Genomic DNA, 16,430 nt, shown 5'->3' with positions numbered 1-16,430 from the left:
TGCACAGGCTGGATGGGGGTTTATAGCAGGATCATATACAAGGCAGGAGGATCATTACCAGGATGGGGTACCTCAGTAGAGAATTTGGGGACATTACCCCCATAACAGTGTCAGCAGCAGATCCTCGCCCCATAACAGTGTGTCATGACCACATTTTTTGCTTAAAGTTTTATTTTCCCATTTTCCTCCTCTAAAACCAGGGTGCGTCTTATAGTCCAGTGCGTCTTATAGTCCGAAAAATACGGTATATATTTTACCAGTTTTATTCCTACAAAGGGATTTTGCTTAAATTGAAGTTTATATTGAATGTGTTACTTTTTTCTACATAGTTTAGTCGTTTGCTTTTGTATTTATGGGAACTATATATTTTAAAACAAATAGGATTTTTATAATATGGGATTATGTTTTCTGCTAAAATGGTCAATAAAAAAGAAACCCAAAATCGAAGTTCTCTTGGTGATGGAAGCCAAAATGTATTGTCATTTGGCAACGAAACCAAGAATTTCACATATTACAAGTCAATAGGAAATTACATCAACACCAAAAACAGATTGGTTTCACTGGGGATTGAACCCAGGACCTTCTGCGTGTGAAGCAGACGTGATGACCACTACACTATGAAACCTTTGAAATCCTGCAAAGTAATGGCAATTAGAGACGAGTTTTGACCGCCAGGTGGAAAAAAAAACAAATTCGTAGCTCTGTTGGTGATGGAAGCTAAAACATCCCATTATTCTGCAACAAAGCCAAGAACTTCATATATTGTAGTTTAATTAGGTATTATTTCAACACCAAGAACAGATTAGTTTTACTGGGGATTGAACACAGGACCTTCTGCGTGTTAAGCAGACGTGATGACCACTTCTCTATGAAACCTGATGGAAAGTTACTGGGTATTGGCTATCAGAGCAGAATTGTGACTGACGGGCCTTTTTATTGCTGAAGGAAAGTATTTTTGGTTAATGAAACATTTACAATTTTTATTACATATTTTACCAGTTTTATTCCTACAAAGGGATTTTGCTTAAATGGAAGTTTACATTGAATTTGTTACTTTTTTCTACATAGTTTAGTCGTTTGCTTTTGTATTTAAAGGAACTATAAATTTTGAAACAAACAGGATTTTTATAATATGGGATTATGTTTTCTGCTAAAATGGTCAATAAAAAAGAAACCCAAAATCGTAGTTCTTTTGGTGATGGAAGCCAAAATATATTATCAGTTGGCAACAAAACCAAGAATTTCATATATTACAGGTGTATAGCATATTAATTCAACAGCAAAAACGGCTTGTTTTTACTGGGGATTGAACCCAGTGAGCTTCTGCGTGTGAAGGAGACGTGATGAAAACTACACTAGGAAACCTTTGAAATCCTGCAAAGTAATGGCAATTACAGACGAGTTTTGACCGCCAGGGGAAAAAACACAAATTTGTAGCTCTGTTGGTGATGGAAGCTAAAACATCCCGTTATTCGGCAACAAAGCCAAGAAATTTATAGATTGCAGGTTGATGTGATATTATTTCAACACCAAGAACACATTTGTTTCACTGGGGATTGAACCCAGGGCCTTCTGCGTGTAAAGCAGACGGGATTTCCACTACACTATGAAACCTTTGAAAGCCTGCAAAGTAATGGCAATTAGAGACGAGTTTTGACCACCAGGGAAAAAAGAAAACAAATTCGTAGCTCTGTTGGTGATGGAAGCCAAAACATCCCATCATTCGGCAACAAAGCCAAGAACTTCATATATTGTAGTTTAATAGGGTATTATTTCAACACCAAGAACAGATTGGTTTCACTGGGGATTGAACGCAGGAGCTTCTGCGTGTAAAGCAGACATGATGACCACTACTCTTTGAAACCTGATGGAAAGTTACTGTGTATTGGCTAGCAGAGCAGAATTGTGACTGACGGGGCTTTTTTATTGCTGAAGGAAAGTATTTTTGGTTAATGAAACATTTACAATTGTTATTACATATTTTACCAGTTTTATTCCTACTAAGGGATTTTGCTTAAATGTAAGTTTACAATGAATGTGTTACTTTTTTCTACATAGTTTAGTCGTTTGCTTTTGTATTTAAAGGAACTATATATTTTGAAACAAACATGATTTTTATAATATGGGATTATGTTTTCTGCTAAAATGGTCAATAAAAAAGAAACCCAAAATCGTAGTTCTCTTGGTGATGGAAGCCAAAATATATTATCAGTTGGCAACAAAACCAAGAATTTCATATATTACAGGTTGATAGCAAATTACTTAAACAGCGAAAACGGCTTGTTTTTACTGGGGATTGAACCCAGGATCTTCTGCGTGTGAAGTAGACGTGATGACCACTCCACTATGAAAGCTGTGAAATCCTGCAAAGTAATGGCAATTAGAGACGAGTTTTCACCGCCAGGGGAAAAAATACAAATTCGTAGCTCTGTTGGTGATGGAAGCCAAAACATCCCGTTATTCGGCGACAAAGCCAAGAACTTCATATATTGCGGGTTGTTAAGGTTTTAGTTCAACACCATGAACAGATTGGTTTTCCTGGGGATTCAGCCTAGGACCTTCTCTGTGTTAAGCAGACGTGATGAGCACTACACTATGAAACCTGATGGAAAGTTACTGTGTATTGGCTAGCAGAGCAGAATTGTGACTGATGGGGCCTTTTTATTGCTGAAGTAAAGTATTTTTGGTTAAAGAAACATTTACAATTTTTATTATATATTTTACCAGTTTTATTCCTACAAAGGGATTTTGCTTAAATTGAAGTTTACATTGAATGTGTTACTTTTTTCTACATAGTTTAGTCGTTTGCTTTTGTATTTATGGGAACTATATATTTTAAAACAAATAGGATTTTTATAATATGGGATTATGTTTTCTGCTAAAATGGTCAATAAAAAAGAAACCCAAAATCGAAGTTCTCTTTGTGATGGAAGCCAAAATGTATTGTCATTTGGCAACGAAACCAAGAATATCACATATTACAAGTCAATAGGAAATTACATCAACACCAAAAACAGATTGGTTTCACAGGGGATTGAACCCAGGACCTTCTGCGTGTGAAGCAGATGTGATGATTACTACACTATGAAACCTTTGAAATCCTGCAAAGTAATGGCAATTAGAGACGAGTTTTGACCGCCAGGTGGAAAAAAAACAAATTCGTAGCTCTGTTGGTGATGGAAGCTAAAACATCCCATTATTCGGCAACAAAGCCAAGAACTTATTATATTGCAGGTTGATATGGAATTATTACAACACCATGAACACATGGGTTTCACTGGGGATTGAACCCAGGACCTTCTGCATGTGAAGCAGACGTGATGACCACTACACTATGAAACCTTTGAAATCCTGCAAAGTAAAGGCAATTAGAGACGAGTTTTGACATCCAGGGAAAAAAAAAACAAATTCGTAGCTCTGTTGGTGATGGAAGCCAAAACATCCCATCATTCGGCAACAAAGCCTAGAACTTCATATATTGTAGTTTAATTGGGTATTATTTCAGCACCAAGAACAGATTGGTTTTACTGGGGATTGAACACAGGACCTTCTGCGTGTTAAGCACACGTGATGACCACTACTCTATGAAACCTGATGGAAAGTTACTGTGTATTGGCTAGCAGAGCAGAATTGTGACTGACGGGGCCTTTTTATTGCTGAAGGAAAGTATTTTTGGTTAATGAAACATTTACAATTGTTATTACATATTTTACCAGTTTTATTCCTACAAAGGGATTTTGCTTAAATGGAAGTTTACATTGAATTTGTTACTTTTTTCTACATAGTTTAGTCGTTTGCTTTTGTATTTAAAGGAACTATATATTTTGAAACAAACAGGATTTTTATAATATGGGATTATGTTTTCTGCTAAAATGGTCAATAAAAAAGAAACCCAAAATCGTAGTTCTCTTGGTGATGGAAGCCAAAATATATTATCAGTTGGCAACAAAACAAAGAATTTCATATATTACAGGTTGATAGCAAATTACTTCAACAGCAAAAACGGCTTGTTTTTACTTGGGATTGAACCCAGGACCTTCTGCGTGTGAAGTAGACGTGATGCCCACTCCACTATGAAAGCTGTGAAATCCTGCAAAGTAATGGCATTTAGAGACGAGTTTTGACCGCCAGGGGAAAAAAAACAAATTCGTAGCTCTGTTGGTGATGGAAGCAAAAACATCTCGTTATTCGGCAACAAAGCCAAGAACTTCATATATTGCAGACTGATAGGATATTATTTCAACACCAAGAACACATGGGTTTCACTGGGGATTAAACCCAGGACCTTCTGCGTGTAAAGCAGACGTGATTTCCACTACACTATGAAACCTTTGAAAGCCTGCAAAGTAATGGCAATTAGAGACGAGTTTTGACCGCCAGGAAAAACAAAACAAATTCGTAGCTCTAATGGTGATGGAAGCCAAAACATCCCATCATTCGGCAACAAAGCCAAGAACTTCATATATTGTAGATTAATTGAGTATTATTTCAACACCAAGAACAGATTGGTTTCACTGGGGATTGAACCCAGGACCTTCTGCGTGTTAAGCAGACGTGATGACCACTACACTATGAAACCTGCCGAAAAGATACTGCGTATTGGCTAGTAGAGCAGAATTGTTACTGACGGGGCCTTTTTATTGCTGAAGGAAAGTATTTTTGGTTAATGAAACATTTACAATTTTTATTATATATTTTACTAGTTTTATTACTACAAAGGGATTTTGCTTAAATTGAAGTTTTTATTGAATGTGTTACTTTTTTCTACATAGTTTAGTCGTTTGCTTTTGTATTTATGGGAACTATATATTTTAAAACAAATAGGATTTTTATAATATGGGATTATGTTTTCTGCTAAAATGGTCAATAAAAAAGAAACCCAAAATCGTACTTCTCTTTGTGATGGAAGCCAAAATGTATTGTCATTTGGCAACGAAACCAAGAATTTCACATATTACAAGTCGATAGGAAATTACTTGAACACCAAAAACTGATTGGTTTCACTAGAAAATGAACCCAGGACCTTCTGCGTGTGAAGTAGACGTGATGACCACTACACTATGAAACCTTTAAAATCCTGCAAAGTAATGGGAATTAGAGACGAGTTTTGACCGCCAGTGGAAAAAAAACAAATTCGTAGCTCTGTTGGTGATGGAAGCTAAAACATCCCGTTATTCGGCAAAAAAGCCAAGAACTTTATATACTGCAGGTTGATAGGGGATTATTTCAACACCATGAACACATGGGTTTCACTGGGGATTGAACCCAGGACCTTCTGTGTGTAAAGCAGACGTGATTTCCACTACACTATGAAACCTTTGAAAGCCTGCAAAGTAATTGCAATTAGAGACGAGTTTTGACCGCCAGGAAAAACAAAACAAATTCGTAGCTCTGTTGGGGATGGAAGCCAAAACATCCCATCATTCGGCAACAAAGCCAAGAACTTCATATATTGTAGTATATTTGAGTATTATTTCAACACCAAGAACAGATTGGTTTTACTGGGGATTGAACGCAGGACCTTCAGCGCGTTAAGCAGACGTGATGACCACTACTCTATGAAACCTGATGGAAAGTTACTGTGTATTGGCTAGCAGAGCAGAATTGTGACTGACGGGGCCTTTTTATTGCTGAAGGAAAGTATTTTTGGTTAATGAAACATTTACAATTTTTATTACATATTTTACCAGTTTTATTCCTACAAAGGGATTTTGCTTAAAAGGAAGTTTACATTGAATGTGTTACTTTTTTCCACATAGTTTAGTTGTTTGCTTTTGTATTTAAAGGAACTATATATTTTGAAACAAACAGGAATTTTATAATATGGGATTATGTTTTCTGCTAAAATGGTCAATAAAAAAGAAACCCAAAATCGTAGTTCTCTTGGTGATGGAAGCCAAAATATATTATCAGTTGGCAACAAAACAAAGAATTTCATATGTTACAGGTTGATAGCAAATAACTTAAACAGCGAAAACTGCTTGTTTTTACTAGGGATTGAACCCAGGACCTTCTGCGTGTGAAGTAGACGTGATGACGACTCCACTATGAAACATGTGAAATCCTGCAAAGTAATGGCATTTAGAGACGAGTTTTGACCGCAAGGGGAAAAAAAAAAATAATATGTAGTTCTGTTTGTGATGGAAGCCAAAACATCCCGTCATTCGGCAACAAAGCCGAGAACTTCATATATTGTAGTTGGATAGCGTATTATTTCAACACCAAGAACAGATTGGTTTCACTGGGGATTGAACCCAGGACCTTCTGCGTGTTAAGCAGACGTGATGACCACTACACTATGAAACCTGATGAAAAGTTACTGTGTATTGGCTAGCAGAGCAGAATTGTGACTGACGGGGCCTTTTTATTGCTGAAGGAAAGTATTTTTGGTTAATGAAACATTTACAATTATTATTACAAATTTTACCAGTTTTATTCCTACAAAGGGATTTTGCTTAAATTGAAGTTTATATTGAATGTGTTACTTTTTTCTCCATAGTTTGGTCTTTTGCTTTTGTATTTATGGGAACTATATATTTTGAAACAAATAGGATTTTTATAATATGGGATTATGTTTTCTGCTAAAATGGTTAATAAAAAAGAAACCCAAAATCGTAGTTCTCTTTGTGATGGAAGCCAAAATGTATTGTCATTTGGCAACGAAACCAAGAATTTCACATATTACAAGTCGATAGGAAATTACTTCAACACCAAAAACAGATTGATTTCACTGGGGATTGAACCCAGGACCTTCTGCGTGTGAAGCAGACGTGATGACCACTCCACTATGAAACCTTTGCAATCCTGCAAAGTAATGGCAATTAGAGACGAGTTTTGACCGCCAGGGGAAAAAAAACAAATTCGTAGCTCTGTTGGTGATGGAAGCTAAAACATCCCGTTATTCGGCAACAAAGCTAAGAACTTTATATATTGCAGGTTGATAGGGGATTATTTCAACACCAAGAACACATGGGTTTCACTGGGGATTGAACCCAGGACCTTCTGCATGTAAAGCAGACGTGCTTTCCACTACACTATGAAACTTTTGAATGCCTGCAAAGTACTGACAATTAGAGACGAGTTTTGACCGCCAGGGAAAAAAAAAACAAATTCGTAGCTCTGTTGGGGATGGAAGCCAAAACATCCCATCATTCGGCAACAAAGCCAAGAACTTCATATATTGTAGTTTAATTGAGTATTATTTCAACACCAAGAACAGATTGGTTTTACTGGGGATTGAACGCAGGACATTCTGCGTGTTAAGCAGACGTGATGACCACTACTCTATGAAACCTGATGGAAAGTTACTGTGTATTGGCTAGCAGAGCAGAATTGTGACTGACGGGGCCTTTTTATTGCTGAAGGAAAGTATTTTTGGTTAATGAAACATTTACAATTTTTATTACATATTTTACCAGTTTTATTCCTACAAAAGGATTTTGCTTAAAAAGAAGTTTACATTGAATGTGTTTCTTTTTTCCACATAGTTTAGTTGTTTGCTTTTGTATTTAAAGGAACTATATATTTTGAAACAAACAGGATTTTTATAATATGGATTATGTTTTCTGCTAAAATGGTCAATAAAAAAGAAACCCAAAATCGTAGTTCTCTTGGTGAGGGAAGCCAAAATATATTATCAGTTGGCAACAAAACCAAGAATTTCATATAATATAGGTTGATAGCAAATTACTTCAACAGCGAAAACGGCTTGTTTTTACTGGGGATTGAATTCAGGACCCTCTGCGTGTGAAGTAGACGTGATGACCACTCCACTATGAAACCTGTGAAATCCTGCAAAGTAATGGCATTTAGAGACGAGTTTTGACCGCCAGGGGAAAAAAAAAAAATAATTTGTAGTTCTGTTTGTGATGGAAGCCAAAACATACCGTCATTCGGCAACAATGCCGAGAACTTCATATATTGTAGTTGGATAGGGTATTATTTCAACACTAAGAACAGATTGGTTTCACTGGGGATTGAACCCAGGACTTTCTGCATGTTAAGCAGACCTGATGACCACTACACTATGAAACCTGACGAAAAGTTACTGTGTATTGGCTAGCAGAGAAGAATTGTGACTGACGGGGCCTTTTTATTGCTAAAGGAAAGTATTTTTTGTTAATGAAACATTTACAATTATTATTACATATTTTACCAGTTTTATTCCTACAAAGGGATTTTGCTTAAATTGAAGTTTATATTGAATGTGTTACTTTTTTCTCCATAGTTTGGTCTTTTGCTTTTGTATTTATGGGAACTATATATTTTGAAACAAATAGGATTTTTATAATATGGGATTATGTTTTCTGCAAAAATGGTCAATAAAAAAAAAACCCAAAATCGTAGTTCTCTTTGTGATGGAAGCCAAAATGTATTGTCATTTGGCAACGAAACCAAGAATTTCACATATTACAAGTCGATAGGAAATTACTTCAACACCAAAACAGATTGGTTTCACTGGGGATTGAACCTAGGACCTTCTGCGTGTGAAGCAGACGTGATAACCACTACACTATGAAATCTTGGAAATCCTGCAAAGTAATGGCAATTAGAGACGAGTTTTGACCGCCAGGGGAAAAAAAACAAATTCGTAGCTCTGTTGGTGATGGAAGCTAAAACATCCCGTTATTCGGCAACAAAGCCAAGAACTTTATATACTGCAGGTTGATAAAGGATTATTTCAACACCAAGGACACATGGGTATCACTGGGGATTGAACCCAGGACCTTCTGCGTGTAAAGCAGACGTGATTTCCACTACACTATGAAACCTTTGAAAGCCAGCAAAGTAATGGCAATTAGAGACGAGTTTTGACCGCCTGGGAAAAAAAAACAAATTCGTAGCTCTGTTGATGATGGAAGCCAAAACATCCCATCATTCAGCAACAAATCCAAGAACTTCATATATTGTAGTTTAATTGAGTATTATTTCAACACCAAGAACAGATTGGTTTTACTGGGGATTGAACGCAGGACCTTCTGCGAGTTAAGCAGACGTGATGACCACTACTCTATGAAACCTGATGAAAAGTTACTGTGTATTGGCTAGCAGAGCAGAATTGTGACTGACGGGGCCTTTTTATTGCTGAAGGAAAGTATTTTTGGTTAATGAAACATTTACAATTTTTATTACATATTTTACCAGTTTTATTCCTACAAAGGGATTTTGCTTAAAAGGAAGTTTACATTGAATGTGTTACTTTTTTCCACATAGTTTAGTTGTTTGCTTTTGTATTTAAAGGAACTATATATTTTGAAACAAATAGGATTTTTATAATATGGGATTATGTTTTCTGCTAAAATGGTTAATAAAAAAGAAACCCAAAATCGTAGTTCTCTTTGTGATGGAAGCCAAAATGTATTGTCATTTGGCAACGAAACCAAGAATTTCACATATTACAAGTCGATAGGAAATTACTTCAACACCAAAAACAGATTGATTTCACTGGGGATTGAACCCAGGACCTTCTGCGTGTGAAGCAGACGTGATGACCACTCCACTATGAAACCTTTGAAATCCTGCAAAGTAATGGCAATTAGAGACGAGTTTTGACCGCCAGGGGAAAAAAACAAATTCGTAGCTCTGTTGGTGATGGAAGCTAAAACATCCCGTTATTCGGCAACAAAGCTAAGAACTTTATATATTGCAGGTTGATAGGGGATTATTTCAACACCAAGAACACATGGGTTTCACTGGGGATTGAACCCAGGACCTTCTGCATGTAAAGCAGACGTGCTTTCCACTACACTATGAAACTTTTGAATGCCTGCGAAGTACTGACAATTAGAGACGAGTTTTGACCGCCAGGGAAAAAAAAAACAAATTCGTAGCTCTGTTGGGGATGGAAGCCAAAACATCCCATCATTCGGCAACAAAGCCAAGAACTTCATATATTGTAGTTTAATTGAGTATTATTTCAACACCAAGAACAGATTGGTTTTACTGGGGATTGAACGCAGGACATTCTGCGTGTTAAGCAGACGTGATGACCACTACTCTATGAAACCTGATGGAAAGTTACTGTGTATTGGCTAGCAGAGCAGAATTGTGACTGACGGGGCCTTTTTATTGCTGAAGGAAAGTATTTTTGGTTAATGAAACATTTACAATTTTTATTACATATTTTACCAGTTTTATTCCTACAAAAGGATTTTGCTTAAAAAGAAGTTTACATTGAATGTGTTTCTTTTTTCCACATAGTTTAGTTGTTTGCTTTTGTATTTAAAGGAACTATATATTTTGAAACAAACAGGATTTTTATAATATGGATTATGTTTTCTGCTAAAATGGTCAATAAAAAAGAAACCCAAAATCGTAGTTCTCTTGGTGAGGGAAGCCAAAATATATTATCAGTTGGCAACAAAACCAAGAATTTCATATAATATAGGTTGATAGCAAATTACTTCAACAGCGAAAACGGCTTGTTTTTACTGGGGATTGAATTCAGGACCCTCTGCGTGTGAAGTAGACGTGATGACCACTCCACTATGAAACCTGTGAAATCCTGCAAAGTAATGGCATTTAGAGACGAGTTTTGACCGCCAGGGGAAAAAAAAAAAATAATTTGTAGTTCTGTTTGTGATGGAAGCCAAAACATACCGTCATTCGGCAACAATGCCGAGAACTTCATATATTGTAGTTGGATAGGGTATTATTTCAACACTAAGAACAGATTGGTTTCACTGGGGATTGAACCCAGGACTTTCTGCATGTTAAGCAGACCTGATGACTAGAGTTGAGCGCGGTTCGTGGTTCGTGGTTCTCCAGTTCGCGGCTCGAGTGATTTTGGGGCATGTTCTAGATCGAACTAGAACTCGAGCTTTTTGCAAAAGCTCGGTAGTTCTAGAAACGTTCGAGAACGGTTCTAGCAGCCAAAAAACAGCTAAATCATAGCTTGGTTTCTGCTGTAATAGTGTAAGTCACTCTGTGAATCAAACTATTATCACATTTCAGTGTATAGTGTGCGTGAACAGCGCCTTCAGATCACTGCTGTTTCTATAATGGCGATCGCCATTTTTTTTTTTTTTTTTTCTTGTCTTCCTTCCCTAAGTGCGCGCGTCTTGTGGGGCGGGCCAGCATGTCAGCCAATCCCAGACACACACACAGCTAAGTGGACTTTGAGCCAGAGAAGCAACGGCATGTGTGATAGGATCTGCATGTCACATGTCCCTGCATTATAAAACCGGACATTTTCTTCACGGACGCCATTATCTGCCTTCTGCGTCTTTGGTGTCAGACATCACTGTCGCAGCTCCGTCTTCCTGAGTCCTATAGCCGATACAGCTGTATGCGCTGCATACACAGCGTTAGACAGCTTAGGGAGAGCACTTTATAGCAGTCCTTTTAAGGGCTCCAACCGGCAGGGTCAGAGAGCCATAGGTGACAGGTCCTGCAAACAGCAACAGCGTCTGTGTAGCCCAGGTCAGGGATTTCCTACCTGCATTTCACCATTAGGAGGGAATAGAAAGGCAGGCTTCCATTCCTCTACCCAGAGCACCACAATCCTGCCACTGTACCCTCTTGTCCTCTGCACACTCCAACTGATAACTAAGCCATTATACTAGCAAACACTCAGTGTACCTAGTGGCATCCTATACGTGGCTATTGGACTTTGCTATAGTCCCACTAGTGCAAAGACATTTGCAGAGCGCGTCTGCCTGCGTTGCACACTACAACTCATTCTAAACAAGCCATTATACTAGCAAACACTCAGTGTACCTAGTGGCATCCTATACGTGGCTATTGGACTTTGCTATAGTCCCACTAGTGCAAAGACATTTGCAGAGCGCGTCTGCCTGCATTGCACACTACAACTCATTCTAACCAAGCCATTATACTAGCAAACACTCAGTGTACCTAGTGGCATCCTATACGTGGCTATTGGACTTTGCTATAGTCCCACTAGTGCAAAGACATTAGCAGAGCACATCTGCCTGCATTGCACACTACAACTCATTCTAACCAAGCCATTATACTAGCAAACACTCAGTGTACCTAGTGGCATCCTATACGTGGCTATTGGACTTTGCTATAGTCCCACTAGTGCAAAGACATTTGCATAGCGCGTCTGCCTGCATTGCACACTCAAACTCATTTTAACTAAGCCATTATACTAGCAAACACTCAGTGTACCTAGTGGCATCCTATACGTGGCTATTGGACTTTGCTATAGTCCCACTAGTGCAAAGACATTAGCAGAGCACATCTGCCTGCATTGCACACTACAACTCATTCTAACCAAGCCATTATACTAGCAAACACTCAGTGTACCTAGTGGCATCCTATACGTGGCTATTGGACTTTGCTATAGTCCCACTAGTGCAAAGACATTTGCAGAGCGCGTCTGCCTGCATTGCACACTCCAACTCATTAAAACCAAGCCATTATACTAGCAAACACTCAGTGTACCTAGTGGCATCCTATACGTGGCTATTGGACTTTGCTATAGTCCCACTAGTGCAAAGACATTTGCATAGCGCGTCTGCCTGCATTGCACACTCAAACTCATTTTAACTAAGCCATTATACTAGCAAACACTCAGTGTACCTAGTGGCATCCTATACGTGGCTATTGGACTTTGCTATAGTCCCACTAGTGCAAAGATATTAGCAGAGCACATCTGCCTGCATTGCACACTCCAACTTTTTTAAACTAAGCAATTTTACTAGCAAACACTCAGTGTACCTAGTGGCATCCTAAACGTGGCTATTGGACTTTGCTATAGTCCCACTAGTGCAAAGACATTTGCAGAGCACGTCTGCCTGCATTGCACACTACAACTCATTGTTACTAAGCCATTATACTAGCAAACACTCAGTGTACCTAGTTGTATCCTAAACGTGGCTATTGTACTTTTGTCTATTCACAGTATTGGAACGATATTTGCAGCACGTCTGCCTGCATTGCACACTCTAACTTTTTTAAACTCAGCCATTTATAGTAGCAAACACTCAGTGTACCTAGTTGTATCCTAAACGTGGCTATTGTACTTTTGTCAATTCACAGTATTGGAACGTTATTTGCAGCACGTCTGCCTGCATTGCACACTCAAACTTTTTTAAACTCAGCCATTTATAGTAGCAAACACTCAGTGTACCTAGTTGTATCCTAAACGTGGCTATTGTACTTTTGTCTATTCACAGTATTGGAACGATATTTGCAGCACGTCTGCCTGCATTGCACACTCTAACTTTTTTAAACTCAGCCATTTATAGTAGCAAACACTCAGTGTACCTAGTTGTATCCTAAACGTGGCTATTGTACTTTTGTCAATTCACAGTATTGGAACGTTATTTGCAGCACGTCTGCCTGCATTGCACACTCAAACTTTTTTAAACTCAGCCATTTATAGTAGCAAACACTCAGTGTACCTAGTTGTATCCTAAACGTGGCTATTGTACTTTTGTCAATTCACAGTATTGGAACGTTATTTGCAGCACGTCTGCCTGCATTGCACACTCAAACTTTTTTAAACTCAGCCATTTATAGTAGCAAACACTCAGTGTACCTAGTTGTATCCTAAACGTGGCTATTGTACTTTTGTCAATTCACAGTATTGGAACGTTATTTGCAGCACGTCTGCCTGCATTGCACACTCAAACTTTTTTAAACTCAGCCATTTATAGTAGCAAACACTCAGTGTACCTAGTTGTATCCTAAACGTGGCTATTGTACTTTTGTCAATTCACAGTATTGGAACGTTATTTGCAGCACGTCTGCCTGCATTGCACACTCAAACTTTTTTAAACTCAGCCATTTATAGTAGCAAACACTCAGTGTACCTAGTTGTATCCTAAACGTGGCTATTGTACTTTTGTCAATTCACAGTATTGGAACGTTATTTGCAGCACGTCTGCCTGCATTGCACACTCAAACTTTTTTAAACTCAGCCATTTATAGTAGCAAACACTCAGTGTACCTAGTTGTATCCTAAACGTGGCTATTGTACTTTTGTCTATTCACAGTATTGGAACGATATTTGCAGCACGTCTGCCTGCATTGCACACTCTAACTTTTTTAAACTCAGCCATTTATAGTAGCAAACACTCAGTGTACCTAGTTGTATCCTAAACGTGGCTATTGTACTTTTGTCAATTCACAGTATTGGAACGTTATTTGCAGCACGTCTGCCTGCATTGCACACTCAAACTTTTTTAAACTCAGCCATTTATAGTAGCAAACACTCAGTGTACCTAGTTGTATCCTAAACGTGGCTATTGTACTTTTGTCAATTCACAGTATTGGAACGTTATTTGCAGCACGTCTGCCTGCATTGCACACTCAAACTTTTTTAAACTCAGCCATTTATAGTAGCAAACACTCAGTGTACCTAGTTGTATCCTAAACGTGGCTATTGTACTTTTGTCAATTCACAGTATTGGAACGTTATTTGCAGCACGTCTGCCTGCATTGCACACTCAAACTTTTTTAAACTCAGCCATTTATAGTAGCAAACACTCAGTGTACCTAGTTGTATCCTAAACGTGGCTATTGTACTTTTGTCAATTCACAGTATTGGAACGTTATTTGCAGCACGTCTGCCTGCATTGCACACTCAAACTTTTTTAAACTCAGCCATTTATAGTAGCAAACACTCAGTGTACCTAGTTGTATCCTAAACGTGGCTATTGTACTTTTGTCTATTCACAGTATTGGAACGATATTTGCAGCACGTCTGCCTGCATTGCACACTCTAACTTTTTTAAACTCAGCCATTTATAGTAGCAAACACTCAGTGTACCTAGTTGTATCCTAAACGTGGCTATTGTACTTTTGTCAATTCACAGTATTGGAACGTTATTTGCAGCACGTCTGCCTGCATTGCACACTCAAACTTTTTTAAACTCAGCCATTTATAGTAGCAAACACTCAGTGTACCTAGTTGTATCCTAAACGTGGCTATTGTACTTTTGTCTATTCACAGTATTGGAACGATATTTGCAGCACGTCTGCCTGCATTGCACACTCTAACTTTTTTAAACTCAGCCATTATACTAGCAAACACTCACTGTACCTAGTTGTATCCTAAACGTGGCTATTGTACTTTTGTCAATTCACAGTATTGGAACGTTATTTGCAGCACGTCTGCCTGCATTGCACACTCAAAGTTTTTTAAACTCAGCCATTTATAGTAGCAAACACTCAGTGTACCTAGTTGTATCCTAAACGTGGCTATTGTACTTTTGTCTATTCACAGTATTGGAACGATATTTGCAGCACGTCTGCCTGCATTGCACACTCTAACTTTTTTAAACTCAGCCATTTATAGTAGCAAACACTCAGTGTACCTAGTTGTATCCTAAACGTGGCTATTGTACTTTTGTCAATTCACAGTATTGGAACGTTATTTGCAGCACGTCTGCCTGCATTGCACACTCAAACTTTTTTAAACTCAGCCATTTATAGTAGCAAACACTCAGTGTACCTAGTTGTATCCTAAACGTGGCTATTGTACTTTTGTCTATTCACACTACTGCAAATCTATGTGCAGCACCTCTGCATGACAACCTCGTGCTCTGTTTTTAATAAGCTATAATGATAGCACAAAATACTGCCATTTTGTGGCATCATAGAACTGGCTGTTGTATTCCATTAGTGCCCCACTGGTGACAAGCTATTTCTAGCACCTCTACATCACACCCTCATGCACATTTAGCTACGCTAATGTTATAGCAAACTCATGGAATTCATTGCTGCATTTCATAATTCGGAGGGATAGAAAGTCAGGCTTCCTTTAGCTTTTCCTTCTGTTCATAGACAGCATCTCCAAGACAAATTTCCCCTCCACGTCTAAGTGTGGAGAGGCAGCTAGTGCGCATGCGTGTGCCGATGTACCCCAGCTGCAGCATAATTACAGTGTTTCGCCTAGTGAGTATGCTCAGCCTGACTGTGCCATTCCTGACGCTAAGTCTTCATTTCGGGATACAGCGCATGCTCCCACACTAAGTGTGAAAAGCCTCTTTGCACAGGTGCTTGCATTCTGTGCTGGGTCTAAGTCCTGTTTTGTGCCTAGACACCATGCTAAAGCTGATAGTCTTTTTTCAGAGACTGTATTTCATGCTACTGAGCATGCTCAGGCACTTCCTGCATCAGAGACTAGGTCCGGTAATGAACTCTTTGGCCCTGGCCCTGATGTGGGGGTCCCATATAGACCACAGGGCATCAGGTGTCCTCCCAAATGGCTTGCAGAGGCCCACACCTATGACTTGTCACCGCATTATTGATGGTCAGACGATGACTGGTGAGGTGTTTGGGTCATGGCAGCCATGAGGTCATCATTGAAGTTGCGTTTCCAAATAGGACGCTAGTTATGCCACTCATGACGTGTCACTCTGCTTTTGTCTCCAGGAGGTGCATTGTGGTTCACCCTGGTTTGGGGCGGACCCAGGTTATAAAAGGGGCTGGAGCCAACAAGGAGGTGCGCAGTCTTC

At 38.6% G+C, this 16,430-nt stretch overlaps 3 non-coding genes across 3 annotated transcripts; all 3 read right to left on the bottom strand.

The window, feature by feature from the left end:
- Positions 1-552: 552 nt before the first annotated feature.
- On the bottom strand, positions 553-625 carry TRNAV-CAC (transfer RNA valine (anticodon CAC)). Its single transcript has one exon. It is a non-coding gene; the product is annotated as a tRNA-Val (tRNA).
- A 3,881-nt stretch (positions 626-4,506) lies between these two features.
- TRNAV-AAC (transfer RNA valine (anticodon AAC)) lies at positions 4,507-4,579 on the bottom strand. The gene has a single exon. It is a non-coding gene; the product is annotated as a tRNA-Val (tRNA).
- Positions 4,580-6,233: 1,654 nt separating this feature from the next.
- Positions 6,234-6,306, bottom strand: TRNAV-AAC (transfer RNA valine (anticodon AAC)). The gene has a single exon. It is a non-coding gene; the product is annotated as a tRNA-Val (tRNA).
- Positions 6,307-16,430: the final 10,124 nt, after the last annotated feature.

The sequence above is a fragment of the Anomaloglossus baeobatrachus genome, chromosome 2 (genome assembly GCF_048569485.1).
Source record: "Anomaloglossus baeobatrachus isolate aAnoBae1 chromosome 2, aAnoBae1.hap1, whole genome shotgun sequence".
Taxonomy (NCBI): domain Eukaryota; kingdom Metazoa; phylum Chordata; class Amphibia; order Anura; family Aromobatidae; genus Anomaloglossus; species Anomaloglossus baeobatrachus.
This window is presented reverse-complemented; position numbering and strand designations above follow the sequence as displayed.